Genomic DNA, 27,077 nt, shown 5'->3' with positions numbered 1-27,077 from the left:
TATTACTTCTTTATCATTATTTGCTTCATGAAGTCATTGATAAAATTCTATGAACCAAGCACTACTCTAAATGTAGAGTGTTCCTATTTAAAAAAAGCCTTTTTCTATACCCCTTCTAATTTTGCCCTAGCCTATTATGCTGCCTTACCAAGTGATGCCCCCTTGGGTACTCAGCCATCCTGGAATTTGAAAAATGGTCTGGCCTTAAGTGCACAGGACTGGATTAACTCTAACCATTGCTATGTGAATCACCATTATCATCTCATCAACATGGATCCATTGACAAAATCGATTAATCAATGAAAAAATAAAACAGTACATTGTACTGTACATTGTGAATATTCACTTTTAGGAGATAATGCCAACTTTTTTCCCCTAGTAGTTGTACAGTGTATACTTCTGCCAGTAATGCATAAGAAATCTATTTGATTCACATTCCCTCAAATGCTTGGTTCTTTTAAACTTTAAAGATTTTATCAATACAGGAGGTATAAAATGTTCCATTTCCTTCTTGCCTGCCCTCCCTGAATAAGGAAGGTTCATTACCAAAGTTGAGGTTTAGAACTTTTCTTACACACCTGAAAGAGAATGGAATCAAATACAAGAACTTTCTCAGCAAAATGAGAACTACTGGTGATATTCTAGGCCTTTGTTGGTGAAAGGTTTTTAAAAATGAAGAGGAAGAAAACAATTTAAAAGTAAGCAATACCTAATTTAAGAGTAGAGAAAAAGTGCACTCCCAAATTTAAAGTGTACAATGACACTTATCTATGACTGATAAAGAATGTATTTTCCTGCCTAAAATTCTAGAATAATGGCAAATTGAAGAGAAAAATATGAATTCACACTTGTTTCTATTTTTCCAACAAAGGAGACTTATTTCCAAACTGTTGGTTAACCTGTTAGAATATAGATAGTCTTCAATGTGCAGACTATTTGATGGATATAAATACAAAAAGGTGGAAAATAACATGTGACAAACTGTTTATTAATTATGTGTTCTAATAGTTCACATTTTCTTTAGAAGACTATTCATTTATAAAGTTGTCATCCCATTTAGTTCATCATGTAGAAAAATATGTGTTCATTATTCCACAATTTTGAAAAGCATTTGCAGTTTCCTAGAGTAATTATTTTATATGTAAGTATGATTGCAAGAGCCTTAATGCTAAATTATAATATTACTTCCAGTATGTATACTCATCAAAATGCAATGCTGTAGTAGAGATAATTCACCTAAAAGAAATTTAGTCAAGGTTTTTATCAATATTTCCTCAGTGTTAGCCATTCTATCCCTATCTATGATGATGTGTCATTATTGTCTAACCATGTCCCAGTAAAATTATGTACGTGCCTAGCATTAATTGCAACAATATCATTCCATGCCTCTTGTTTTTGTGGAAGAGGAGCATGTCTAAACGAAAGTTCCTTAATATAAAGATATGAAGATTAAAAAAAAGAAATCCTGCTTTTCTTAAGCATAAGATAGATACTACTTAAATACTGCTCCTAAAAGGAGACCAAACTCACACTATTTAAATATTTGCTTCAATTTTTGGATATATGAAGCATTAGAGAAACATTTCTGCTGAAAAGTTAACTACTGGCATTATTAAAATCTTGATATTCTAAGTCATGACTAATTGATGCAGACCAGTGAACCAAAATTGTTTTCAGAATCCAACAAGCATTCACATTTTTACCTTCATTCTTCAGTGTCGTGAGGGTGAGCTACTGGGCACTGCACTCTTTAAGAAGCAGATCTATAAGCTTTACTTTCAGACTGGCACTATGATCTAATGATAAGGTACTTTATCCATGGTCAATACAGATTTTTCTCAAGGTAAGTATATATTGGACAGAAAAGCAAAATGTCTGTCTTTTGCTTGCTTTTACTAATATCCTTCTCAAAAACTTAATTGATCAACCAGCAAATATTTATGCATATAAGATACTTATGTACAAGATACTTACATGAATGCCTGGGTAAGGTGTAAAAAAGACAAATAGACTGCTTAATGAGATGGAAGAGATAATGATGGCAAATTTGTGTACAATTCATCCCAGTTTGTAAGCTCACTTCCTGAAGATTCTGAAAGGCTGAAATGCAGGCTTCATTGATTCCTCCCCGTTGTACCTGTATAATCTTTATTGCTCAGAGCACATGATTTGGCTTTTTGTAACATTCTTCCTTTTTTGTTTGTTTTTCCATAATTAATCTTATCTCACCAATAGGGTTATAAGCAACCTGAGATGTCATAGATCCTAGCTAAGAGTTATCTGCAACGCCCACAGTTCCTGGCATAGTGCTCATCACATAGTAATTCTCCATAATTATTTTGGTTAATTAATCTAATATTTAAGGGTATATTATCCAGATAACTTAGTCCACTCATTCTTTATTCTAACCGCCGGAGACTCAAGTGGGAGGAAAAAAGATAAAATTCACTGTTATCACCATCAACTACTAGTTCTGGACTCTTCTATTAGTTAAATGTTTACAGCAAATTGTGTGAAAACTTAATAATTTAGAGCAATAAACGTCATCCTTTTCTTGTGACAGGATACTTTGGTATGTAAGTTGTAGTGTTTTGCTTTTTAAAAACTAGGTTAAATCATTTTAGTTCTAATGCAAACTTAAGGCACTACTTATTACTATGAAGAGTCAAAAATAATGATCTTGGATTTACATATTTTTTCCAAAAAATAAACTGAGAACTTTATGTTCTCCGGGGAGTGATATCATAAAGTATAATGAAGGCAGAACTACTGGATCTGTATTCTGCCAACTCGTACTATCCAAATTGCCATTGACCTTCTCCTGAAGGCTTTAGAGAGCCTAGCTATACTTTTCTTTTCCTCTAATTCAGTTGATATCCCTTCTCACAGCTATAACTCTGCCATAGGAAATCTCAATTAGTCAATTGTTGGAGAGGAGTAAAAAAAATATTTTTAACTGGCAAAATTCAATGTTGGATAGCAAACATAAAGAAAGTTGTCTGGGAACAAGTCATATGTTATAGTGTAAGGTACACAGAAACTAAATACAAATCATATTTACTCCTTCTATTTCATTTGTTTTGGTGCCTCCCTTGGGAATTTAACACATAAATCAATTCCCTAAGCTTGGGAATATTGAGAAGTGATGATCTTAATTCAACTTTTCCTAAAAGGTTGTCTAGATAGATGGGACGTTAAGTAGATGACCAGATTTTAAAAGTTGTGGCTTGGAAGGACTTTCGTCCCCCTAGAGTCCCAACCACCGGAAAGCTACCTAGCATGACACAACTCTATAGCCACCTGGTGGTAGGGGATGTTTGTTACAGGTGTAATCATTGGAGGGCACAATACCAAAGCATCAGAACTGAAAGATGAGAGATCCAGTCCCATATTTCTAAATACTTATAGGAGTTTCTCTTTGGAAGAGCTGCTATAAATATTATCAAAACCCCTTAGTCAGCATCTTCCGCTCTCATTTCCATGTTGCTCTCACTTGGTCTACCCCACCTTATTTCGTTACTAAGTATAACCCAATAAGGTCACAGGCCCCATCAACTCTGCCTCATTCAATGCTCGTTCGTTTCCAATCTTTTCATGCAGCCCTCCCCCACCCCCACCCCCAACACACACATTTGAAATGCTCTTCCTCCTGCCCTCTCCACACTCTAAATTCAACTGCATCTTCAGTGCTGAGTTCAGAGACACTTCCTATACCTTATTACAACACAAGCAAATCTTACCCATTCTTCATTTCTTTTCCCTCATTGACTTTACAGCTTTCTTCCCCTAAGCTATCTTTTCAATGATCAGCTCTCAAGTAAAAAAATTTTCCCCATAGAATCACTCTCTTTAAAAATGTACTTTTTAATATTATGTGTCAATTATATCTCAATTAAAAAATAGCATCAGAAAGGGAAGTGAACTAGAGACAAATTTCTAGAAGAAAGAAAGTGATGTGTTTGTACTGACAGGTAAATCAGCGATGGGGAAGTGGCTGTCTACAATGGGAGACAGCTGAGATGGAAGTGGAAGCCATAGAAAAACTTGCTACCCACCTGCCTACTAGATATCACCCAATGGGCATCTTAGAGGCAACTCAAATCCAACATGTCTAAACTAAATTTATCTCTGTCCCTCTCCCCAAACAAAACTGCTTTCCCTCCTCTTGTATACCCCATCTCAGCAAAAAGTATCTCATATCACTAACTGCACAAGCCAGAGAGCTGAGAATCATCCTTGGCTCCTCCTTCTCTCTTACTTGTTCACAACCAATCACCAAGTCCTGACCCTCAAATAGGACAACTACTGTCAGTTCCCACCACCCCATTCCACCATGTTGTCTGGACACGCTGTCTTCACTTCCTTACAGCTAAACCCTCTCCAATCTGGCTTGTCTCCACTGCTACACAAAACTCTTATCAAAATCACCAATGACTTGCATGGTACCAAAACTAACAAACATTTTTCTGATCTCATAAATTAAAGTTCTGGCAAGAAACAGAATTTACTTTATAAATTTCATATACACCTGAAAAATTCAATCCCACAGAAAAGTCTAAATCTTCTTTAACCAATGAGTTATAATCCCCTCCACCAAATTCTTTTCTAGAGCTGGAACAAACTATAGAAGTGGTGGATTTGACTCTCCTGTCCTTACCAGAAAACAGAAGTACCTTCTAGCTCTGCCTTTATTGGACAAATTTGGAGAAGACACTGAAATTTAAGGTTTCTTTAGGATGTTAGAGATACTTGGTCATTTTTTCCCTTTTAGAATCAGAGGTTTCTGTTAGCCAATAACATAAAGATCTGTTTGTAAACTGAAAATTTGGCTTACACTTTAAAGGCACAAGGAGTGCCAACTCATCAAAATGAATATTAAATAAAGAAAAGCACCAAGGAGCAAACAATGTAAGGAAGGTGTGCTGCACTTAACTGTTAGCACATCAAGTACCAAAGTCAATTTTAACTATAATTAAAAAAAATAAAGTGTAATAAAGACTAATTCAAGGGCTTCCCTGGTGATGCAGTGGTTAAGAATCTGCCTGCCAATGCAGGGGACACGGATTCAATCCCTGGTCCGGGAAGATCCTACATGCTGCGGAGCAAGTAAGCCCATGTGCCACAACTACCGAAGCCTGCACACTGCAACTACTGAAGCCTGTGTGCCTAGAGCCCATGCTCTGCAACAGAAACCACTGCAAAGAGAAGCTGGTGCACCGCAACGAAGAGTAGCCCCCGCTCGCCGCAACTAGAGAAAGGCTGCGCACAGCAACAAAGACCCAACGCAGCCAAAAAAAAAAAAAAAAAAAAAAGACTAATTCATTTATGCTTTTATATCCAGGGGAACATTATGTGTTTTGTTAAAATGAATTTGCAGAGATAAGTATATATGCAATTTAAAGGAAGCTTTCTGTGCAGAAATCTAAAGATATAAAAATAATAATGTACGAGTCATTCATTCACACTTTCATACAACGTTTATTGAACACATTTATTGAGTACTCCCACATTATCGATAAGCATTGCTTGAACTATTAAAAGACAATGTTTAAACTGGGGCACAAATGAATGAATTATACTATTTTAATAACATTATGAATAATACTATTTTGTTAAATACACAAATACTTTGGAAATATCTGTACAAGTCTTTAGAGATACAAATTATAGGAAGTAGTAGATGGAGCAGGAAAAAAGCTCAGAAACTTTGAAGTATGTGCTGAGTATTTTAGCCATAAACTCTCTTAACCTCCTGACGCCAGGCACTTAAACCAAATTCATTTTCTAGTCAAACATTGTTTTCTGAAGACAAACTGTCCAGTTCATTATCCAGGGGTATGCCACTAAATAACTGGAAATATCAATATCTACTGCCTTGTTTGGCCTCATTTAAAAATATAAAGTATCCTTCAAGAGAAATATTCATACAGTTTTGACATTTACTAAGTGGCTTTTATATGCTAGAAACTTTAAGTGGGTTGTTGCATGTAATCCATCTGACAAATTTATATCATACTAACTTCCATGTTATTGTTGAGCTAAACAAGGCTTAGAGGAGGTGAGTAAATGGCAATAATACTAATAACAATAGTAACAATAAAAACAACAATAGCTAACTTTTGTCTAGCATCTAGTATGTGCTAGGCACTTAATATTACTGGATTGACAGAATAGCAGTTTTTCTTTGGCAAGTCCAGAGGACTCAGGAGACTTTGGATAACTCACTTAAGCCCTCGAGGCCTCATATATTAAGTACAGGTAATAATAAGCACTTTCATTGGAATGTTGTGAAAATTAAATGGAATAATTTGTATAATTTTCAGCATATTGCCTGACATTGAGTAGTATTCAGTAAATGATAACTTAAAACTATGTATAACATCGCTCCTCATTTGATGGGAAACTTTATCACAGGTCCTTTGAACGTTAAAAAAACTTACAATTCCCTATGTCTACATTTGCTATCCTAACTCTGATTAATAAAATTATGTTGCCTTTCCTCTCAAGGTCAGTCAGTATTTAAAAATTACCTAAAATTTTCTGATCAAAATTTGTGCGTTCCCTCTAGTGTGGAAAAGTGAAAACTCTCCCTTTGCTCAGCCTTCCGTTTTTATCCCTGGGTTATGACTAAGCCACAGCTACTAGTAGATGTACTCCCTGTTTTCAGGGAGATATAGGTAAATAAGTGGTAGCAAAAATTCCCCATTTATTAGCTTGTTGGGAGAAATTTTTTTTAAATTCTGAAGTCTCTTCTGTATAATAATTTCTCATTAAATCTTATTTCACGTCTAGCATTCCAATGAAACAAAACTCCAAAACAACTGGACAAAGTCCTTTTGGGAGGGATGAGATGGAAAATGGAAAGAGAATTAGAGGAAGAGTAAGAATTCCTAAAAGTATTTGGATTGAGTTAATTTTGTACTTGATATTCCATCTTTCATAATTCCTAACTCTGGTGTTTTTTGTAATATTTCATCATCTCACTCCACTTCCATTTCCACAGAAGTAATAGAAACATCTTCTATAAAATCTATATGCTTGTTGTGCCTGTCATTGTGTATGCCTACACTGTAGCTCATCAGCAAAGTCTGTCAGATGCTGAGACATTGGTAGAGACCATATTTTTTCTTTTTTAAAATAGATCTTTATTGGAGTATAATTGCTTTACAATGGTGTGTTAGTTTCTGCTTTATAACAAAGTGAATCAGCTATACATATACATATATCCCAATATCCCCTCCCTCTTGCGTCTCCCTCCCTCCCACCCTCCCTATCCCACCCCTCTAGGTGGTCACAAAGCACTGAGCTGATCTCCCTGTGCTATGCGGCTGCTTCCCACCAGTCATCTATTGTAGTGTATATATGTCGATGCTATCCTCACTTCGCCCCAGCTTCGCCCTCCCACCCCAGTTCCTCAAGTCCATTTTCTATGTCTACCTCTTTATTCCTGCCCTGCAACTAGGTTCATCAGTATCTTTTTTTTTTTTTTTTTTTTTTTTTTTTGCGGTACACGGGCCTCTCACTGTTGTGGCCTCTCCCATTGCGGAGCACAGGCTCCGGACGCGCAGGCTCAGTGGCCATGGCTCACGGGCCCAGCCTCTCTGCGGCATGTGGGATCTTCCCGGACCGGGGCATGAACCCGTGTCCCCTGCATCGGCAGGCGGACTCTCAACCACTGCACCACCAGGGAAGCCCCATTTTTTTTTTTTTTTTTAAGATTCCATACATATGCGTTAGCATATGGTATTAACTTTTTCTCTTTCTGACTTACTTCACTCTGTATGACAGTCTCTAGGTCCATCCACCTGACTACAAGCAGTTCAATTTCGTTTCTTTTTATGGCTGAGCAATATTCCATTGTATATATGTGTCACATCTTCTTTATCCATTCATCTGTTGATGGACATTTAGGTTGGTTCCATGTCCTGGCTATTGTAAATAGTGCTGCAATGAACATTATGGTACATATATCTATATGAATTATGGTTTTCTCAGGATATATGCCCAGTAGTGGGATTGCTGCATCATATGGTATTTCTATTTTTAGTTTTTTAGGGAGCCTCCATACTGTTTTCCATAGTGGCTGTATCAATTTACATTCCCACCAACAGTGCAGGAGGGTTCCCTTTTCACCACACCCTTTCCACCATTTATTGTTTCTAGATTTTTTGATAATGGCCATTCTGACCGGCACAAGGTGATACCTCATTGTAGTTTTGATTTGCATTTCTCTAATAATTAGTGATGTTGAACATCTTTTCATGTGCCGCTTGGTCATCTGTATGTCTTCCTTGGTGAAATGTCTATTTAGGTCTTCCACCCATTTTTTAACTGGATTTTTTGTTTTTTTGATATTGAGCTACATGAGCTCTTTGTATATTTTGGAGATTAATCCTTTGTCTGTTGTTTCATTTGCAAATATTTTCTCCCATTTTGAGGGTTGTCTTTTTGTCTTGTTTATGGCTTCCTTTGCTGTGCAAAAGCTTTTAGGTTTAATTAAGTCCCAATTGTTTATTTTTGTTTTTATTTCTGTTACTCTAGGAGGTGGGTCAAAAAAGATCTTGCTGTGGTTTATGTCAAAGAGTGTTTTTTCCTATATTTTCCTCTAAGAGTTTTAGAGTGTCTGGTATTACATTTAAGTCTTTAATGCATTTGGAGTTTATATTTATGTATGGTGTTAGGTAGTGTTCTAATTTCATTCTTTTACATGTAGCTGTCCAGTTTTCCCACACCACTTATTGAAGAGACTGTCTTTTCTCCATTGTATATTCTTGCCTCCTTTGTCATAGATTAGTTGACCATAGGTGTGTGGGTTTATCTCTGGGCCTTCTATCCTGTTGCATTGATCAATATTTCTGTTTTTGTGCCAGTACCATACTGTCTTGATTACTGTAGCTTTGTGGTATAGTTTGAAGTCAGGGAGCCTGATTCCCCCAACTCCATTTTTCTTCCTCAAGATTGCTTTGGCTATTTGGGGTCTTTTGTGTTTCCATCGAATTGTAAAATATTTTGTTCTAATTTTGTGAAGAGTGCCGTTGGTAGTTTGATGGGGATTGCACTGAATGTGTAGATTGCTTTGGGTAGTATAGTCATTTTCACAATATTGATTCTTCCAATCCAAGAACATGGTATATTTCTCCATCTGTTTATGTCATCTTTGATTTCTTTCATCAGTGTTTTATAGTTTTCTGAGTACAGGTCTTTCACCTCCTTAGGCAGGTTTATTCCTAGGTATTTTATTCTTTTTGTTGCAGTGGTAAATGGGAGTGTTTCCTTAATTTCTCTTTCTGATATTTTGTTGTTGGTGTATAGGAATGCCAGAGGTTTCTGTGCATTAATTTTGTATCTGCAGCCTTACCAAATTAACTGATTAATTCTAGTAGTTTTCTGGTAGCATCTTTAGGATTCTCTATGCATAGCATCATGCCATCTGCAAAGAGTGACAGTTTTACTTCTTCTTTTCTAATTTGTATTCCTTTTATTTCTTTTTCTTCTCTGATTGCTGTGGCTAGGACTTCCAAAACTATGTTGAGTAAGAGTGGCTAGAGTGGACATCCTTGTCTTGTTCCTGATCTTAGTGGAAATGCTTTCAGTTTTTCACCATCGATGCTTGCTGTGGATTTGTCATATATGACCTTTATTATGTTGAGGTAGGTTCCCTCTATGCCCATATTCTGGACAGTTTTTATCATAAATCGGTGTTGAGTTTTGTCAAAAGCTTTTTCTGCATCTATTGAGATGCGTGATGCATATTGATCATATGGTTTTCATTCCTTAATTTGTTAATGTGGTGTATCACATTGATTGATTTGCATATATTGAAGAATCCTTGCATCCCTGGGATAAATCCCACTTGATCATGGTGTATGATCCTTTTAATGTGCTGTTGGATTCTGTTTGCTACTATTTTGTTGAGGATTTTCACATCTATGTTCATCAGGGATATTGGTCTATAATTTTCTTTTTTTGTGGTATCTTTTTTTGGTTTTGGTATCAGGGTGATGGTGGCTTCATAGAATGAATTTGGGAGTGTTTCTCCCTCTGCAGTTTTTTGGAAGAGTTTGAGAAGTATCGATGTTAGCTCTTCTCTAAATGTTTGATAGAATTCGCCTGTGAAGCCATCTGGTCCCAGACTTTTGTTTGTTAGAAGATTTTTAATTATGGTTTCAATTTCATTATGTGTGAAATGTCTGTTTATATTTCCTAATTCTTCCTGGTTCAGTCTTGGAAAATTGTACCTTTCCAAGAATTTATCCATTTCTTTGTGGTTGTCCATTTTATTGGCATATAGTTGTTTTTAGTAGTCTCTTATAATCCTTTGTATTTCTGCAGTGTCAGTTGTGATTTCTCCTTTTTCATTTCTAATTTTATTGTTTTGTGTCCTCCCCATTTTTTCCTTGATGAGTCTGGCTAATGGTTTATCAATTTTGTTTATCTTCTCAAAGATCCAGCTTTTAGTTTTATTTATCTTTGCTATTGTTTTCTTCATTTCTATTTCATTTATTTCTGCTCTAATTTTTATGATTTCTTTCCTTTTACTGACTTTGGAATTTCTTTGTTCTTCTTTCTCTAGCTGTTTTGAGTATGTAGGGTTAGATTTATTATTTGAGATTGAGATTTTTCTTGTCTCTTGAGGTGAGATTGTATTGCTATAAACTTTCCTCTTAGAACTGCTTTTGCTGCATCCCATAGGTTTTGGATCATTGTGTTTCATGGTCATTTGTTTCTATGTATTTTTTAATTTCTTCTTTGATTTCTGCAATGATCTCTTGGTTATTTAGTAGTACACTGTTTAGCCTCCATGTATTTGTGTTTTTTTACAGTTTTTTTCCTGTAATTGATTTCCAATCTCATAGTGTTTTGGTCAGAAGTGATGCTTGATATGATTTCAATTTTCTTAAATTTTCCAAGGCTTGATTTGTTACCCAAGATGTGATCTATCCTGGATAATGTTCCATGTGCACTTGAGAAGAAAGTGCATTCTGCCACTTTTGGGTGGAATGTTCTATAAATATCAATTAGATCTGTCTGGTCTCTTGTGTCATTTAAAGCTTGTGTTTCCTTATTTATTTTCTGTTTTGATGATCTGTCCATTGGTGTAAGTGGTGTGTTAAAGTCCCCTACTATTATTGTGTTACTGTTGATTTCTCCTTTCATGGTTGTTAACATTTGCATTATGTATTGAGGTGCTCCTATGTTGGATGCATAAACATTTATAACTGTTATATCTTCTTCTTGGATTGATCCTTTGATCATTATGTACTGTCTCTCCTTATCTCTTGTAACAGTCTTTATTTTAAAGTCTATTTCAAGTGATATGAGTATTGCTACTCCAGCTTTCTTTTGACTTCCATTTGCATGGAATACCTTTTTCCATCCCTTCACTTTCAGTCTGTATGTTTCCCTAGGTCTGAAGTAGCTCTCTTGTAGACAGCATAAATATGAGTCTTGGTTCTGTATCCATTCAGCCAGTCTGTGTCTTTTGGTTGGGGCATTTTATCCATTTACATTCAAGGTTATTATTGATATGTATGTTCCTATTACCATTTTCTTAATTGTTTTGAGTTTGTTTTTATGGGTCTTTTTCTTCTCTTGTGTTTCCTGCTTAGAGAAGTTTCTTTAGCATTTGTTGTAAAGCTGGTTTGATGGTGCTGAATTCTCTTATCTTTTACTTCTCTGAAAAGCTGTTGACTTCTCCATTGAATCTGAATGAGATCCTTGCTGGGTAGAGTAATCTTGGTTGTAGGTTTTTCTCTTTCATCACTTTACATATATTCTGCCACTCCCTTCTGGCCTGCAGATTTTCTGCTGAAAAATCAGCTGATAACCTTATGAGATTCCTTTGTATGTTATTTTTTGTTTTCCCCTTGCTGCTTTTAATATTTTTCTTTGAATTTAATTTTTGTTAGTTTGATTAATATGTGTCTTGATGTGTTTTTTCTAGGGTTTATCCTGTATGGGACTCTCTGTGCTTCCAGGACTTGGGTGACTATTTCCTTTCCCATGTTAGGGAAGTTTTCAACTATAATCTCTTCAAATATTTTCTCAGACCCTTTCTTTTTCTCTTCTTCTTCTGGGACCCCTATAATTCGAATGTTGGTGCATTTAGTACTGTTCCAGAGGTCTCTGAGATTGTCTTTAATTCTTTTCATCCTTTTTTCTTAATTCTGCTCCTCGACAGTTATTTCCACCATTTTGCCTTCCAGCTCACTTATTCATTCTTCTGCCTCAGTTATTCTGTTATTGATTCCTTCTAGTGTATTTTTCATTTTAGTTATTGTGTTGTTCATCTCTGTTTGTTCTTTATTTCTTCTAGATCTTTGTTAAACATTTCTTGTATTTTCTCAATCTGTGCTTCCATTTATTTCCAAGATTCTGGATCATCTTTACTATCATTACTCTGAATTCTTTTTCAGGTAGATTACCTATTTTGTCTTCATTTATTTGGTCTTGTAAGCTTTTACCTTGCTCCTTCATCTGTGACATATTTTTTGCCATCTCTTTTTTTTTTTTTATGAGTAGGATTGTGTTCCTGTCTTACTGGTTGTTTGGCCTGAGGCTTCAAATACTGGAGTTTGTAGGCTATTGAGTAGAGCTGGGTCTTGGTGCTGAGTTGAGGACCTCCATGAGACCTCACTCCAATGAATATTTCCTGGGGTCTTAGGTTCTCTGTTAGTACAGTGGTTAAGACTTGGAGCTCCCACTGCAGGAGCTTTGGCCTGACCCCGGGCTCATGAACCAAGATCCCAAAAGCCACCAGTTCACTTGGGGTTCCTCCTGTCTCCTTGGTCATCAGAGTTCCCCACTAGCAGCCAGCAGGCATCCTAGTTGTGGGGAGACATTAACTTTGCATCTTCCCACACTGCCATCTTGACTCCGCCTCCTGAGACCATTTTTTAATTTTCAGTTGTCAGTTTTTAGGTGCCCTTTTGACTTTGCTCTGTGCTTTGTAACAGTGGACAAATGGCTTGCCTGCATTGCTCTGCCTATCTTTGTGATACTCATTTCACTGTTCATCAATGAATTTGTGAACCCTGATCATTTACATCAATGCTTCTCCAAAGCTTTCAACTGAGAACAGTCTGTAGTCACTTGCAGAGAGTCCTGACCTTTCAAATGCATTTTGTCCTGGTTTACTTAATCATTTCTATTCTCTTTTTCCCTCCCAGTGTACCAGTACTCTCTGGAAATTCTAAAATATGGAACTTAATAGCATCCCCCACTTCTCATTCTGCTCACCTGACACCACTACTCATTAAAACTGGAAATTATTTAGATATGCATATAAGTAATTCCCATTTCCTTTGAGCCTTCTCCACCTAGGCAGGCTTGTTGTTCTTATGTCACACTCCTATGCTTTCAGTTTAGAAACCACTAATGCTGTTGCTTGCCTATAGCTCTCTCTTTCACTTCCTACTTCTTCTCTGTCCAGAAAACCATTACTTCTTCAAGGCAGCTGTAATGTTTTCTACAGAACCTGTCTTACCACACACCTCCAGCCTCAGGCAAAGTCACCCAATGGTACTTTATGGACTAGCAGTGTGGTCGATAGACTACAGGTTGTTTTTGTATGGCCTATGAGCTAAGAATGGCATTTACATTTGTATATGGTTGGGAAAAAAATAAAAAGATGAATAATATATCATACTAAGTGAAAACAGTATGAAATTCAAATTTCAGTATTCATAAAGTTTTCTTCGAACCTAGCCCCACCCATACTCATTTATGTATATGTTGTCTATAGCTGACTTCATGCTACAACAGCAGAGCTGAAAAGTTTCAAGAGACCATATGGTCCACAACATCAAAAATATTTACTATCTGACCCTTTTCATAAAAAGTTTGTTGACTCCTGCTGTTACCTTACTACTCCAAATATAGGCCGAGCACCAGCAGCATCAACATCACCTGGGAGCTTGTTAGAAATGCAGACTCCTTGGCTCCTTCTCAGACCTAATGAATCAGAATCTGAAGATTTAAAGGATCCCCAGATGATTCTATCCACAGTAAGTTTTGTGAAACATTGCTCTAGCACTCATTGTGCTGTCTTAAAATTGTTTGTCAATATTTTAACAGATGAAAAAATGGAAACATGACTAGGATATTAAACTGTATGAGTTATGGCAGATATATGTAATTTAAGACAAACTTGGGCCACTGCAAGATAGCAAGTGAAATTCAGTGGAATAAAAATAAAGTACAGTATGAGACTAAAGTAGAAATGAGAAAGCTTCGTTAGCCAGGAGGAAATATGAACTAAGAATTAGACCACTTAGCAATGTATTCATTTAGTAACATCACATTTCAATTATATTAATATATATATTCATTAAATATATTCCATATATTCATATAATCAATTATTATTCATAATTAAATGCAATATATATATTGAATATATATATTCTTTTTAAATTAATTTTTTATTGAAGTATAGTTGATTTACAATATTGCATTAATTTCTGCTGTACAGCAAAGTGACTCAGTTATACACATATACACATTATTTTTTATATTCTTTTCCATTATGGTTTATCCCAGGATATTGAATATGTTTCCCTGTGCTATACAGTAGGACATTGTTGTTTATCCATTCTATATGTAATATTTTGTATCTACTAACCCCAAACTACCAGTCCATCCCTCCCCTACCCCCATTCTTTTTTAGTGTGAAACGTAAGCTCCATTAGCAGTAATCCTTAATACTTTACAACTTATGCTTAATTCATTTGCCACAAATTTGAATTTACTTATTTAATAATGCATAGCAGTGATATAATTTGGTTATGTGAATATGAAGCTCTTAGTGCATGGAACAGGGCAAGAGAAACCTATTCAATATCTCTGTTGGACTATTCAACAATTCATACGTGGTATTAGGCATTTATAAAAGTGTCAGCTGCTTGTGTAGCTAATGTTACATTTAAAGTCATGGCAATACTTTTACTGCTGTCAAACTTAGTAGGTAGCTGACACTTGCAACCCTATGTTAAGGCCTTAGTAACTGAGGGGTCTAATTTTTCACCAGGCTGCAATATTTATAACTACCACTGGGGGGGAGTAGAAAAAATCTTCTGCAATTGAACAACCACAGACTAACCATCACAAAACGTTACACAAATGACTTTTAATAGATAATACCTAAATTTGTTCATTCAGTTAGTCAGTCAATGAATAGTTACTGAATCATATGTTGGGCACTCTGCTAGTCACTAAGAATATAATACTGAGCAAAAGCAAATACAGTCCCTGATCTCATGGAGTTCACATCTAGTGGAGGCCATAGCAATCCTCACCTAATCACAAACATAAATGTATAATTATGGACTGTGATAAGTGCTATGGTGGGAAGTTACACAATGTTACCTATGAGGGTATATAACAGAGGAACCTGACTTAATCTTGGGAGGTAGGTAAGCAAGAGGGCTTCCCTGTTCCCAGAAGAAATATCTTTTAGGTTATGTTTTGAAGGTTTAAAAGAAGTTAACTGGCGATGTGTTAGGAGAGGTGGGAAATGCAAGGAAGTTTTCACAGCAGAAGAGAGAGAATGGTGAGTTCAAGGAACTGGAAGTAGACCATGCCGCTGAAGCATTCATGAGGAGGGTGAGGGGAAAGTGTAAAATATGATGCTGAAGAGGTTGACAGGGGCCAGATCAGGTAGTTCCTTGTAAACCATGATAAATATATGGGTATTTATTCTAAGAGAAATAAGATTTGGAAGAATGAATTTGGGAGTGCAAATGTATAATTGGGTGCATATTAGTTAGGAGCCTATTCCAGTACTCAGACAAAAGATAATGGAAAGCCAAACTGGTATAATGATGGTAGAAATGGAGTGAAGACATTTAGGAGCTAAAGCTGACAGGAGTTAGTGATGAATTTGGTTATGGGACATAAGGGATAGGAAGATGTTCAAGGATGACTGACCGTTTCTTGCCTAATCTAGCTATCTAAGTGATAGTGCCATTAGCAATGATGCTAAGAAACTTGCAACACATTGAAAGTTTGTTCTCTCATAATCAAAACCCTATGAAGTCAATTAGAATACTCAGTGGAATGGCAGTTAATTATATACAGATTTTAATGAACATACCATAAATATTTGATTTTCATGTTTTCTTATTCTCTTTTTATTAGTTTAGTACTAGCTTATTAGTATCTCTAAAAATACAAATAAAGATATTTAATTTTGAGAAATTTAAATGAATGACCGTACCTAGATTTATAAAAAGGGAATATTTCAGAAAGCAATTGTTAGCAAGCTAACCTATGCAATGTATTACTTGTCAGGATCACATGTATAATTTTGGTGGAGGTAAAGTAATTTTAAAATTAGAGTTAAAGAAAAAAAATTAGCGTAAAATGCAATAGAAACATGACTCAATACACAAATATTCATTTCACACAACATATAAAAATTCCACTCCACTAAAGTATCTGTATTTTATTTTTAAAATATGTGGTATTATTTAAATTAGAGCAATATGTACTAAACTTAAGACTAATAAATATTTTAAAAGAGTGAAGTAAAAAAATCAACGTTTATGTCATAAACTCTTTGATCATGATATCCTCTTATATGACATATATTAATTTGCTTACTGCAGTTACTTAAGTTATACCCATATTTTATATTTAAGGAGATATAAATGTTTTGAAAATGTATACTTTAAAAGTGGAAGCATATTTTGAAAGGCATATATCCAAAAACAGAAAACATACATGTGAAATTATTTTACTGTTATTATCTAGTATGGATGGAAATGTAACTCTCCTTTGAAACTGCTGGGCTACTTACCTTTCCAAAATAAAGTAACTTTCACTTCTTTTGAACAGTTGAAATAGCTTAGGATGTGTACATTCTAAACTATGTTGTCAGCCTTGGTGGATTTTGGTGCAGGCTACTCAGAGTGAAAAATGTGTATGGTACATGGTTTTTCAAGTTATCAATTGGCTCAATTAGATTATTAAAATCAATAAATATTTCTTTAAGTACTTAGTTAATGCCATGTTTTTCAGTTTAATTGATTATTATAAAGGACCACTTAAATGTTTGGAATATTAATAAAGGTAAAAAATGTGAGGCATGTGGAATTGTCTTATAAAGGCTGAGGTTTTCCTATGCTTTAAATGTGTATATATATTCATTTGCTAAAAATCATGCCTGATTGAGTACCTCTCTTCTAGAAGTGCCATTATTTTACCATTATTAGTTTGTTATTATTGAACGAATTATTGAATATATTATTAAATACATATTATGTGTGAGATATTGTACCATGTTAGTTCCTATAGGTGACAAAAAAGACATATACTCTGTACAGGACACACTATATTCTGTTACTTAACACTCGATTCTATATATATTTCATGAGTTTTAATTATGTATTATTTACTTTAACCAAATGAAGAGTTAAGGAGTGATAAAATATACTTATTTTATCAAATCCAAGAAATTAAACTATTTGTGAATAAAGCAAATAAGTACAATACACTGCAAAGTGAAAATAATGGAATTGTCTATCAATGTAGGTAATACTTGATTTTTGTTATAGTCTACTTAGGTTTTAACTAAAGTAATTTAATTATCTAGAGAAAAAACTCTGCAATAATAGACACTCAGTTATATATCAAAGAACTCATACTGAAAAAAAATTCTAAGTGAATTTGTATTTATTCTTAGCAATAGAAGGCCACATAAATAAAAGGTTAAAAGATAGAAGATAAAATTCTTAAATTGTTAATATATGTGTCAAGAGAGCGACAAGTATAAATCCTACCATAACAGTGTAGAATCAATGTATGTACACCATTTCTTCATTACATTAGCATTTTCTGAGAAGAAACTTTAAATGCTAATATGGCTTTACAGAAAAAAGATAATGTTTACTTTTGATACTTACTGATATTACAAACCTTATCCAGCTCAGAAGCACAGTTGTCCAACTGATCATTTTTCATAGGAGACTTTGAATACATTACCTAAATTATTACCTTGACTGTGATATACATATTTCACAGTAGCATAGGTAGCATAAGTAGGGCTTTAGGGAAGGTCTTACTAAATTCGAATGACAGCTGGAGACAAATCAGGTCAACTGACTTATTTTTTAAGATCAATTGAATCTTATATAGCTAAAATAGCCACAGAAATCACCAGGTACCCAACATTTTAAATACTTGGAAAATATCATTTTAAAGACTTGGAATGTACACATATACATTATAACATAACTCTTGGTACTCTTCTATATACAGTGAGAATTAACACATTTAACATTAACAAAATTATTTACCATAAATAACCAGTCTCTAACCTTTATATTAAGCAGGTTGTACATATATTTTTCATGTCACTAACATGCCCTGACAAGGCCAGCCTTTCAGAGAAGTGAAGTAGGCAACAACCTTACATACCCACGTGATGAGATTTGGGGCACATTTTCTCTTTCAGCCCATCAAGAAATTCAGTTGTTGGAGCCACATTTTCAATGTTAAAACGTGCCTCTCTGGATGGGATAGGACTTATTAGGTATTGCCACCCTAGGATGAATTTGTGTATCAGATCTTCTCCAATTAAAAGCTGGATAAGAGCAAGATGTCAGCGGGTGTGTGTACAAAGAGGGGTGCACAGGCCTGGGAGAAGAGCAAGGAGCAATCATAATGGAGACAATATGGTAAGGATGGAATAGTGCTGAAAGGGAGATACTAAAAATAAAATTGACTTACGTCACATTCTACTAAGGCTGACGTTGGTCTTTACTACCTTGGTCTTTACTTGGTCTTAAGGCAAGGCTTATGAGGCCATTGATTTATGTGAGATGGCCTTGTGTGAGCACAGTTTGAAGCTTGAGAATGTAAACTTACCTGCATGTGCACCTTAACCTATTTCTCCAACACAGTGAAAATATTTGCAGGCAAGCTAGGATCTTCACAAACTTATAATGAGTGACTTCCTGTGCACTCTGAGGAGAGCTGCTGGGGCTCTTTCAATTTTTACATTTTACACTTTTTAAATTTCATTTTTTTCTCTTTGGAAAGCTGGCTTTCAATAACTTTTTCAATACATACTTAACAAAGGAAGTAAAACCTTTGTCATCATCGTAAATGGTGATTCATTAAATAACAAAGCAAGACAGTTTAATGGTCGCCATTCTAACTACTGGTACATTTTAATACAGTCATTTTGATGCAACTGTCTTGATGTAAAATCACCATTCTCTTCTATTTTTTGATTATCAATAATGCATATAACAGACATTCCCAACCCTGTTCCCTCCCTAATCTCTTTCCAATTTTGATAGAGTTCCACTCTCTATTTTTGTATTACTTAATTTCCTTTATATATTGAGTATATATTAATTTTATACTAAATGAGTCTGTTAAAATTTTACTGTCAAAGTGAGTTAACCTCCACGTTCATATCAGTTCTTCCCCCAAAACTATCATTCTAAAAACATTTTGTGGTATTAAATATATGTATATGACTCTGAGAACACTCAAATTTAATTGAGAATCCCCTCTGCAGTTTGGAGTTTAAAATAAGACACCATATGTTGACCCACCTTACCTAAGTTGTAATATATTTTACCCAGTCAAATAATCATGCTCAGGAAGCCTATAGAATGCTGAGTTGTCCATTCTCTAGAGCAGTGTTTTTCAGCATTTATAACTTGATATCCCCTTTTGAGAAACAAAGTTCAGTTTTCCCTCTTATTCTTCCTGAGATTTTCAGGTCGATCCACCAGGAATATTTTCAAGAGGTTTGTTTTGTAAAATTTATAATAGGAAAATAATAACTGGATTTCCTATGCCCCAATCTTGGATATAAGAGTCTGTTTCTTAAGAAGAAAATGGAGCATTTATATTTTGTAACTTAATTGTTCTTAGGCTATCTTTCTAAAATATATTTAATATAAAGTCAGGTGATGGTTAACACTTTGGCAAGGGTGTCTGTTGATCACATTATTTGGTAATAAGATAGACTGAGACCTTTCCTAAGGTGGCATTAAAATGTCGTTTACCAGTTAAATAATATTCTTCTTCAGATATGGTAAGTCACTAATGGCAAATGTTTTACTAGGTCAGAGGTAGGTCTAAATTAGCTAAATAATAGGAATCACCTAAATATAATGGTTGAATATTATTGCAAATAAGAGTCCTCGGGCATGTTTATGGGTATACTTACAATTATTTTTGAAGGACGGTGATCATTGGCCTACAGATGCTCATGGATATTGGCTGATAACCCTAAAAGCAAACATTTAGAAAAATGCAATAAGAACTCTATAAGTAAGGTAACTATTTACACTATTCACGTATAAGACATAACTGAAAAGTAATGAGGCTGATATCCATTAGCACCAGAATAAAGACAGTCTCATTTATACAAAATGAATTTAAAAAAAAACAAACATTAGTATAGGATGTATATCAGTGTCAGTCCTTCAGTTCAAGAAGAAATTAAATATCAGCTAAGTATTATAAATGAATCAGCAAAATTCTAAGTCAAATATTAAGTTAAAACATAATTTCACATAAAATAATTACAGACCAGGTGTAGTTAAATGCTATTTTACCCATAGGTATTAAAATGATACTGGAAGCTGGAAGGGGAAATAGCATTTGAAAAATCACCATTTCAGTATCAATTATTTTAAAAGTATCTATTGACAGTATTTATTTTGGGATGTGGAAACAAAATTAAAACAAATATTAGCTAGCTACATTTTTGCAGTAGGACAAATTAGTTTGGTATAACAACATTAATATTTAACATGTTTTAAGCATAAGAAGTTTCCCAAAGCACATAAAACATGACCTAAACTTTTAAATACAAAGATTTTCTTAAAATATAAAGCTGTGGGAACCCACTTAGAGCCCCACAGAGTTGGTATACAGATTATTTTAAGTTGAAGACATTTTGAGATTCAATAGATGCAGAAAAAAAGCCACTTCGGAACTTCCCTCATCTGACTAAAAACAGCAACTTCTGGGAAATGAGGCTACCATAAACCTCTTCTCCAGGGGCGTTTTTTGGCTCTGAAGATGTAAAGACCACTCATACCTGTATAGACAAACATTACCACAATCTTATCTCCTGTCTGTTCTCCTAAAAACCCATCTGTCTTTCCAAATGAAACTTACTTATTTTTCCCATAGAAGCCATTCCTTACCCTTCCCTTCTCCCTGCTAAATTAGGTATATATGCCTTTAACTTGAACCATTAAACAAGCCAGCTGTTTTCTTTTGTTGCTCCCATATACATGTGAAATAAACCTTTTACTGCTTTTAGTCTCTCATTTGTCAGTTTAATTTGCAGGCCTCAAGAATAGAACCCAACAGGGTAGAGGAAAAGATTTTTCTCCCCTACAAAGCTAATTCTTTCATTCAGCCAAGTAAGTAGAATGGTGTGCTTTAAAGACCAGTTCTCATGTGATGAGAAATACATATGAAATGTTAATTATCATATTATTTGAAGACATTAAAATATTTTATTAGCTCATAATCATCAATATAAGTTAGCATGTTTGAAGCATAGTATACAATATTTATGTGATAAAATTTAAGGCCACAATTTAAATAATTTAATGTAATTACCCCTTTAATCATCCAAGATGCAATGGACTATAAGAACAAATTGTTATATTTTTCATTCCTTATGACAGTAAAAAAAAAAAAATAGTTCTGAATTCAAATTAGTAATAAACAAGTTGGATAAGAGCTTTGCTATTTTAATCTAAATTTCAGAAAATACATTTAATGTTATAAAAAAAAAGTTGAACCAGGATTTTCTTATTTCTTTTACAGCTCCAAATAATACAAAGATTTATTGAAATATATATGTGAGAACACATGATTACATTAAACCTCTATTTTAATGAAATGGTAGGGGACTTATAGTATATAAAAACAATTTCTTCATGAAAAGGGATGTAAAACTGGTTCTACCTAGTATGTTTCAAGAAGCTGAGGTACAAAATTAATAGCCAACTTGGAGCAATGATGAGACTCCATGCTTGATGAAGTTGGTGGCCAAGTTATTAGTCTATACAATAACAATTATACATAGCAATGCAGTAAAGCATAAAACCTTTTAATACACAGTAATGACCTGTTCTGCCTGCTGTAGCGCCCACTTAATTTCACCAACCAGTACAAGTACCCTTGCAGGGAATGAAACGTTCGTAGTCGGAGAACTGCTGCCAATGGAATTACAGCCCCCTAGTGGTTAACTGTGACTATTGCAGTCAGAACAATGTGAGCTGTGATTGTGGTTATGCCATTTATTCATGAAGGATTTATTTATTGCAGGTTCCCACCCCCACCCCTTGGGGAAGGATTGAGATATCTTATAATGGAGCATTTCTGTTCCTTCATTAAAAAAAACCCAATATGACAGTTAAAACAATTTCTTCAAAATCATCAACTGAAAATATATTTTCTGATGCTTCTAACATTTCAGTGTACATTTAAAAATTTTAATTAATTTTGAAGAAGTCTGGAATACCCTAGGGGAAATTAAATTTTTTTCTCAATTTCTGTCTCTCTTTAGCCTTACTTGATTTGCCCCAACTATGACATTCTTTATATTAATGTTTTGCCTCTATCATACACTCTCCTTTCCCATCTTTTTCTCTTATTTATACATAAGCCTAAGATATATTTTATTATCAACATTCTGTCATTTCAAGTTTCTATCCATCTTACTGAGTAGCTATTTTTGTAAATTCCCCCATGACTTTTATAGATTTTTCTCCTTTGCAGGCTAGTGACTCTACATAGAAAAAAACAACCTCACTCTACATATCAATCCAAACACCATACAATTCCGTCCTACAAAAATAGTGCATAGGATATTTTTGAATCTCATATGTGCAATCCCATGACCTCTGAAGCTATTTATAATTGATTTATAAAGTGACAATAAAGGCAATTTTGTGATTGTTCAAGACAGATTTTATCCTGCTTTTCCTGCAAAAGTATTGTTCTTTTGCTTTCAGCCTACCCTGAAAAAGGATATTATAAAACAGTACTTTCAATTCAAAATTGTACTTTAAAAGTCCTAAGAACTCTGTGAATATTTAATGGATGAGTTCGTTGCTTTTTTTCCCCTCAGTTTAAATAATGGGGAAAAAGCAGGCATTTAGAGTAGAATGTCTATCAAAGAAATGCCTATCTTAATGTGCCTAAGAGCTATTAAAGTGCCAGCTCAATCCAGGGTTGATGAGTAAATGCTAACATTACAAAAGAGCTGAATGTACTTTGGAAAGACATGGAGAAGGGTCATCTTTCATTCAGGATCAAAACACGACCACATTCAAACCAAAAGTTACCCTTTACTGCCCACTTTGACATTTAAAAAATCTTTTATACTTTTTATTATATGTAAATAATACTTTATTATATGTAAATTATACCTTTAATGAAGTATAATTTACATATAATAAAGTGTACATATTTAAAATATAGTTTGATCAGTTTTGATGAAGGTATACACACCTGTGTAATTGCCAGTGAACATAGAATGTTTCTGTCCTCCTGCTCCTTTGTAGTCACCCTCACCCTCACCCCCTAACTCCAGGCAACCAATTTCTTAATTCTATCATTATAGATGATTTTTGCCAGTGCTAGAAGTTCATAAATTGAACCATACAGTACACTCTTTTCCTTTTCTATTTCTTCTACCTTTTTTTCAAAACATTTTTTTCTCTCACCGAGTCCTATTTAAAGACTATTTAAAGCAAACATATCCCCTTGCCTTATCCTGTTGATTTATTAATTTAATTTTCCTTACCTTTCTCTTCAAGTTACCATGGATTTTTTAATATCTCAATCTTTGTCTAACACTATCCTGCCTTTTAAACTTACTGTGTCATGTCAAAGAGAGCAATGGAATAGACTATTGGTGACACTTGGAGCAATGAATCTGAAGTCCAACAGAGCATGGCAAACCAAAGGAGCAACTACAAATGACAAAACCACTGGAGAAAGCTTTCAAATACAAAATGATGCATTTTCTATCACATCCTCATATTTAGCACAATGCAGATAAAAACAGTTATTTTCTAGTGTGTATAGAGCATATTTACTAAAAAAAAAGATTAAAAGAAGTATTTGGGGATGTAAATAGGATTTTAAATGTAAATTTAAATAAAATTTATATATTTTATTAGACATTATGAGATTGTTTTAATGAGGAGTATACTAAATAGTAGATATCAATATGGTATCTTGGGTAGAAGGTTCTAGTTTTTATATTCAGGTTCTATGTACTTTAGAAAAAATTTTGATGTTGGCAGCTAAAATGTATACCAATTGAAAGTTCCTACTAATGTGTTATGCTACACCACTATTGTAAAAGAATAAAACAAAGCCAATCAGAAGAGAGGCAGTTTTGTTTCATAAAACTCTTCTGAATAGGTGTAATTTTAAGGAAGTATGTTTCATATTAGAGATTTAGAAAAAACAGATGGCAAGCTTGAATCAACTGCTTATGGTATTCAACTGCAAATAGCATATACACAAAAGTTTTCTGATGTAAATGCCTCATTTCTGGAAAGGATAGTCATGTTTGGCAAGTACTGATTGGATAGAATGGAAAAAATGAAAGAAATGGACTAGAAATTTAAGTTTACTGAATTTGAAATTTAGGTTTTCCTAATCAATTGCTTTTGAACGGTAGTACTTTGAGGATGCCTCCTTTTTATTGATTGTGCAGGGCTAAAGTAAAATTGAGTAACAAAAATAAGGATAATAGAAGTTCAGATGCAAAATTTTATTGCATTCGGAAATGTGAAACAATTAAGGATTTAGCCAGATAAGTCAAGACCTTATTGCCTGGCACTAACCACAAAGTTTCTTTTGTTTTATTTGCCAACTCCTCAATATAAAAAACCTCTCTGGGCTTCCCTGGTGGCGCCGTGGTTGAGAGTCCGCCTGCCGATGCAGGGGACACGGGTTCGTGCCCCGGTCCGGGAGGATCCCACATGCCGCGGAGCGGCTGGGCCCATGAGCCATGGCCGCTGAGCCTGCGCGTCCGGAGCCTGTGCTCTGCAACGGGAGAGGCCACAACAGTGAGAGGCCCGCGTGCCACAAAAAATCAAGAACCAAAAAAAGCCCTCTCTGACATTCCCAGCAAGTACATCTGTTAAAAGTTTGCAAGTTTTCAGAGTAAGCAAATCTATAGTGACAGAAAGGATTTCTGGTTGCCTAGAGCTGTCAGAGGGAGGGGGGGCTCGGGGAGTGGGGAGTGACCGCTAATGTGTATAGGGTTGCTTTTGGGGATAAAAATGTTCTACATTGTGGTGATGGTTGTACAACTCTGAGTATACTAAAAACCATCGAGTTGTATACTTTAGAATGGGTGAATTGTATAGAATGTGAATTATATCTCAATAAACTTAAAAAAGAGATCTTGGGTTAAATCCATTTCAAATGAAAAATCAGATCTTAAAATAACTTTGAAAGATAGACTGTATTATTTAAAAATCTATTGGGGAATACATTAATTTCACATAACAATAGTGTAAACATTTATATCAATATATCTAAAAATCATGAAAGGCCAGGTTTTAATTAAAAAATAATAATTCTAATATCTGAAGCTCTGCATGTGTAAACAAAAAGTATCACTTTGTAGTAATGTGGAAACTGGGTCAGGACATTAAAAAGAAAAACTAAAACAATGACAAATATGTCAAGATGACTAAAACATTACAAAGTCCTTTTTTTCAATTGAATAAGATACATTCAAAGGTCAATTTTTATCCAGCCTTTTTCTTGCATCAGCAAATATTTAGTGTTTATATTTATATAATGACAATGATATGAACTTTTCTCTTTGAGATGACTCTTTGATCTTAATACCAAACTATGCATACCAGTAACTTCTCTGGTGAGGAAACTGTCAAGTCTAAGCATTCAATAAATGGCCAAGTAGAAGAAACTCTAGATTCTTTATTATGGGCAAAAATTGTGTTTGATTCTTCATTTTAACTTCTCTAGTCATGGTGATATTCATTAAAGGTTATTTTGGGGGGCTCTGTACCTTGTTATGCAAGCTTGTATCTTCCTCTCAGGTTTCTTTTTGTTTAAACTGTACCAGCATATATACAACTGGTGATTTTAATTAAAAAATATTTTTAAGCTATTGAGTTCAGAATTGAGTTAGAAATTAGTGATAGATTCTGAATACTCTATAGGGTTTAGCTCTGCATAGTATTTGGAAACTGATTCTTAAAATATTTTTATATAGCAGGTGGATTTATTTGGTATGCTTTATTTTTATTAAAAAACATCTAGTCATAATATTTACTCAACTTGAAGTGACAAGCTTCATTGTAAAAATTATAGAAAATATGCAATACAAAATATTTTATCAAACTGAAGTTATATACCAGAAGAAAACATTTTAAAGTTATAGAAAGACATAAAGTAGAGCTTTACAATTTGACATTAATATGATTTGCACTTAAAATGCAGGTGCCATGTTTAGATTTGAGTTTGTTAATTATGAAAATATATGACTATATGAAATTAAATTGACTATTAATATGAAATTAGATTCAAATAGAATCAACTAGTACTATGCTATTAAGATACAAAGGCAGAATGGAATTTCATGATATATGTAGTCAAAATGTTTCTTATGTTACTATGACTGCCTTTTTTCCTAGTAAATATGATTTTGGGGAACTTAAGGTAAAACTGTCTGGTCTTTTTTCTTCTACTGTTTACTGAAAGTTTATTATGTGCTAAGTTCTTCATATACATTATACATTATATATCCTAGGGTCAATCCCTCAAGGAACAAATTATTATCCTCATTTTTAAGATGAAAAAGCTTAGATCCTAAAACCTATTTAAAGTGCTCTTTAAAACTATTCCCCAAACTACCCTTAGAACACTTGCTTACTCTATGTTAAAGAGTATATAGATAACAATATTAATCACTCCAAATATAACAATAATCTTCATTAATAAACACCATCTTCCAAAGCTTTAAGTTCATTTTTTTTAAACTTTACCTACTCTAAATGCTCTTAATCACAAAAATCTCTGATTAAATAATTTGT

At 34.2% G+C, this 27,077-nt stretch overlaps 1 protein-coding gene across 1 annotated transcript in view; it reads right to left on the bottom strand.

The window, feature by feature from the left end:
• Nucleotides 1-27,077, bottom strand: part of HTR2C (5-hydroxytryptamine receptor 2C) — a 244,974-nt gene that overhangs the window by 200,411 nt on the left and 17,486 nt on the right. The window contains exon 2 of the mRNA XM_032619710.1: nt 20,189-20,250. The gene's annotated coding sequence lies outside the window, so the exon portion shown is untranslated. The remainder of the gene's footprint in view (nt 1-20,188; nt 20,251-27,077) is intronic.

Source organism: Phocoena sinus, chromosome X (assembly GCF_008692025.1).
Source record: "Phocoena sinus isolate mPhoSin1 chromosome X, mPhoSin1.pri, whole genome shotgun sequence".
In the NCBI taxonomy this organism is placed as follows: Eukaryota; Metazoa; Chordata; class Mammalia; order Artiodactyla; family Phocoenidae; genus Phocoena; species Phocoena sinus.
This window is presented reverse-complemented; position numbering and strand designations above follow the sequence as displayed.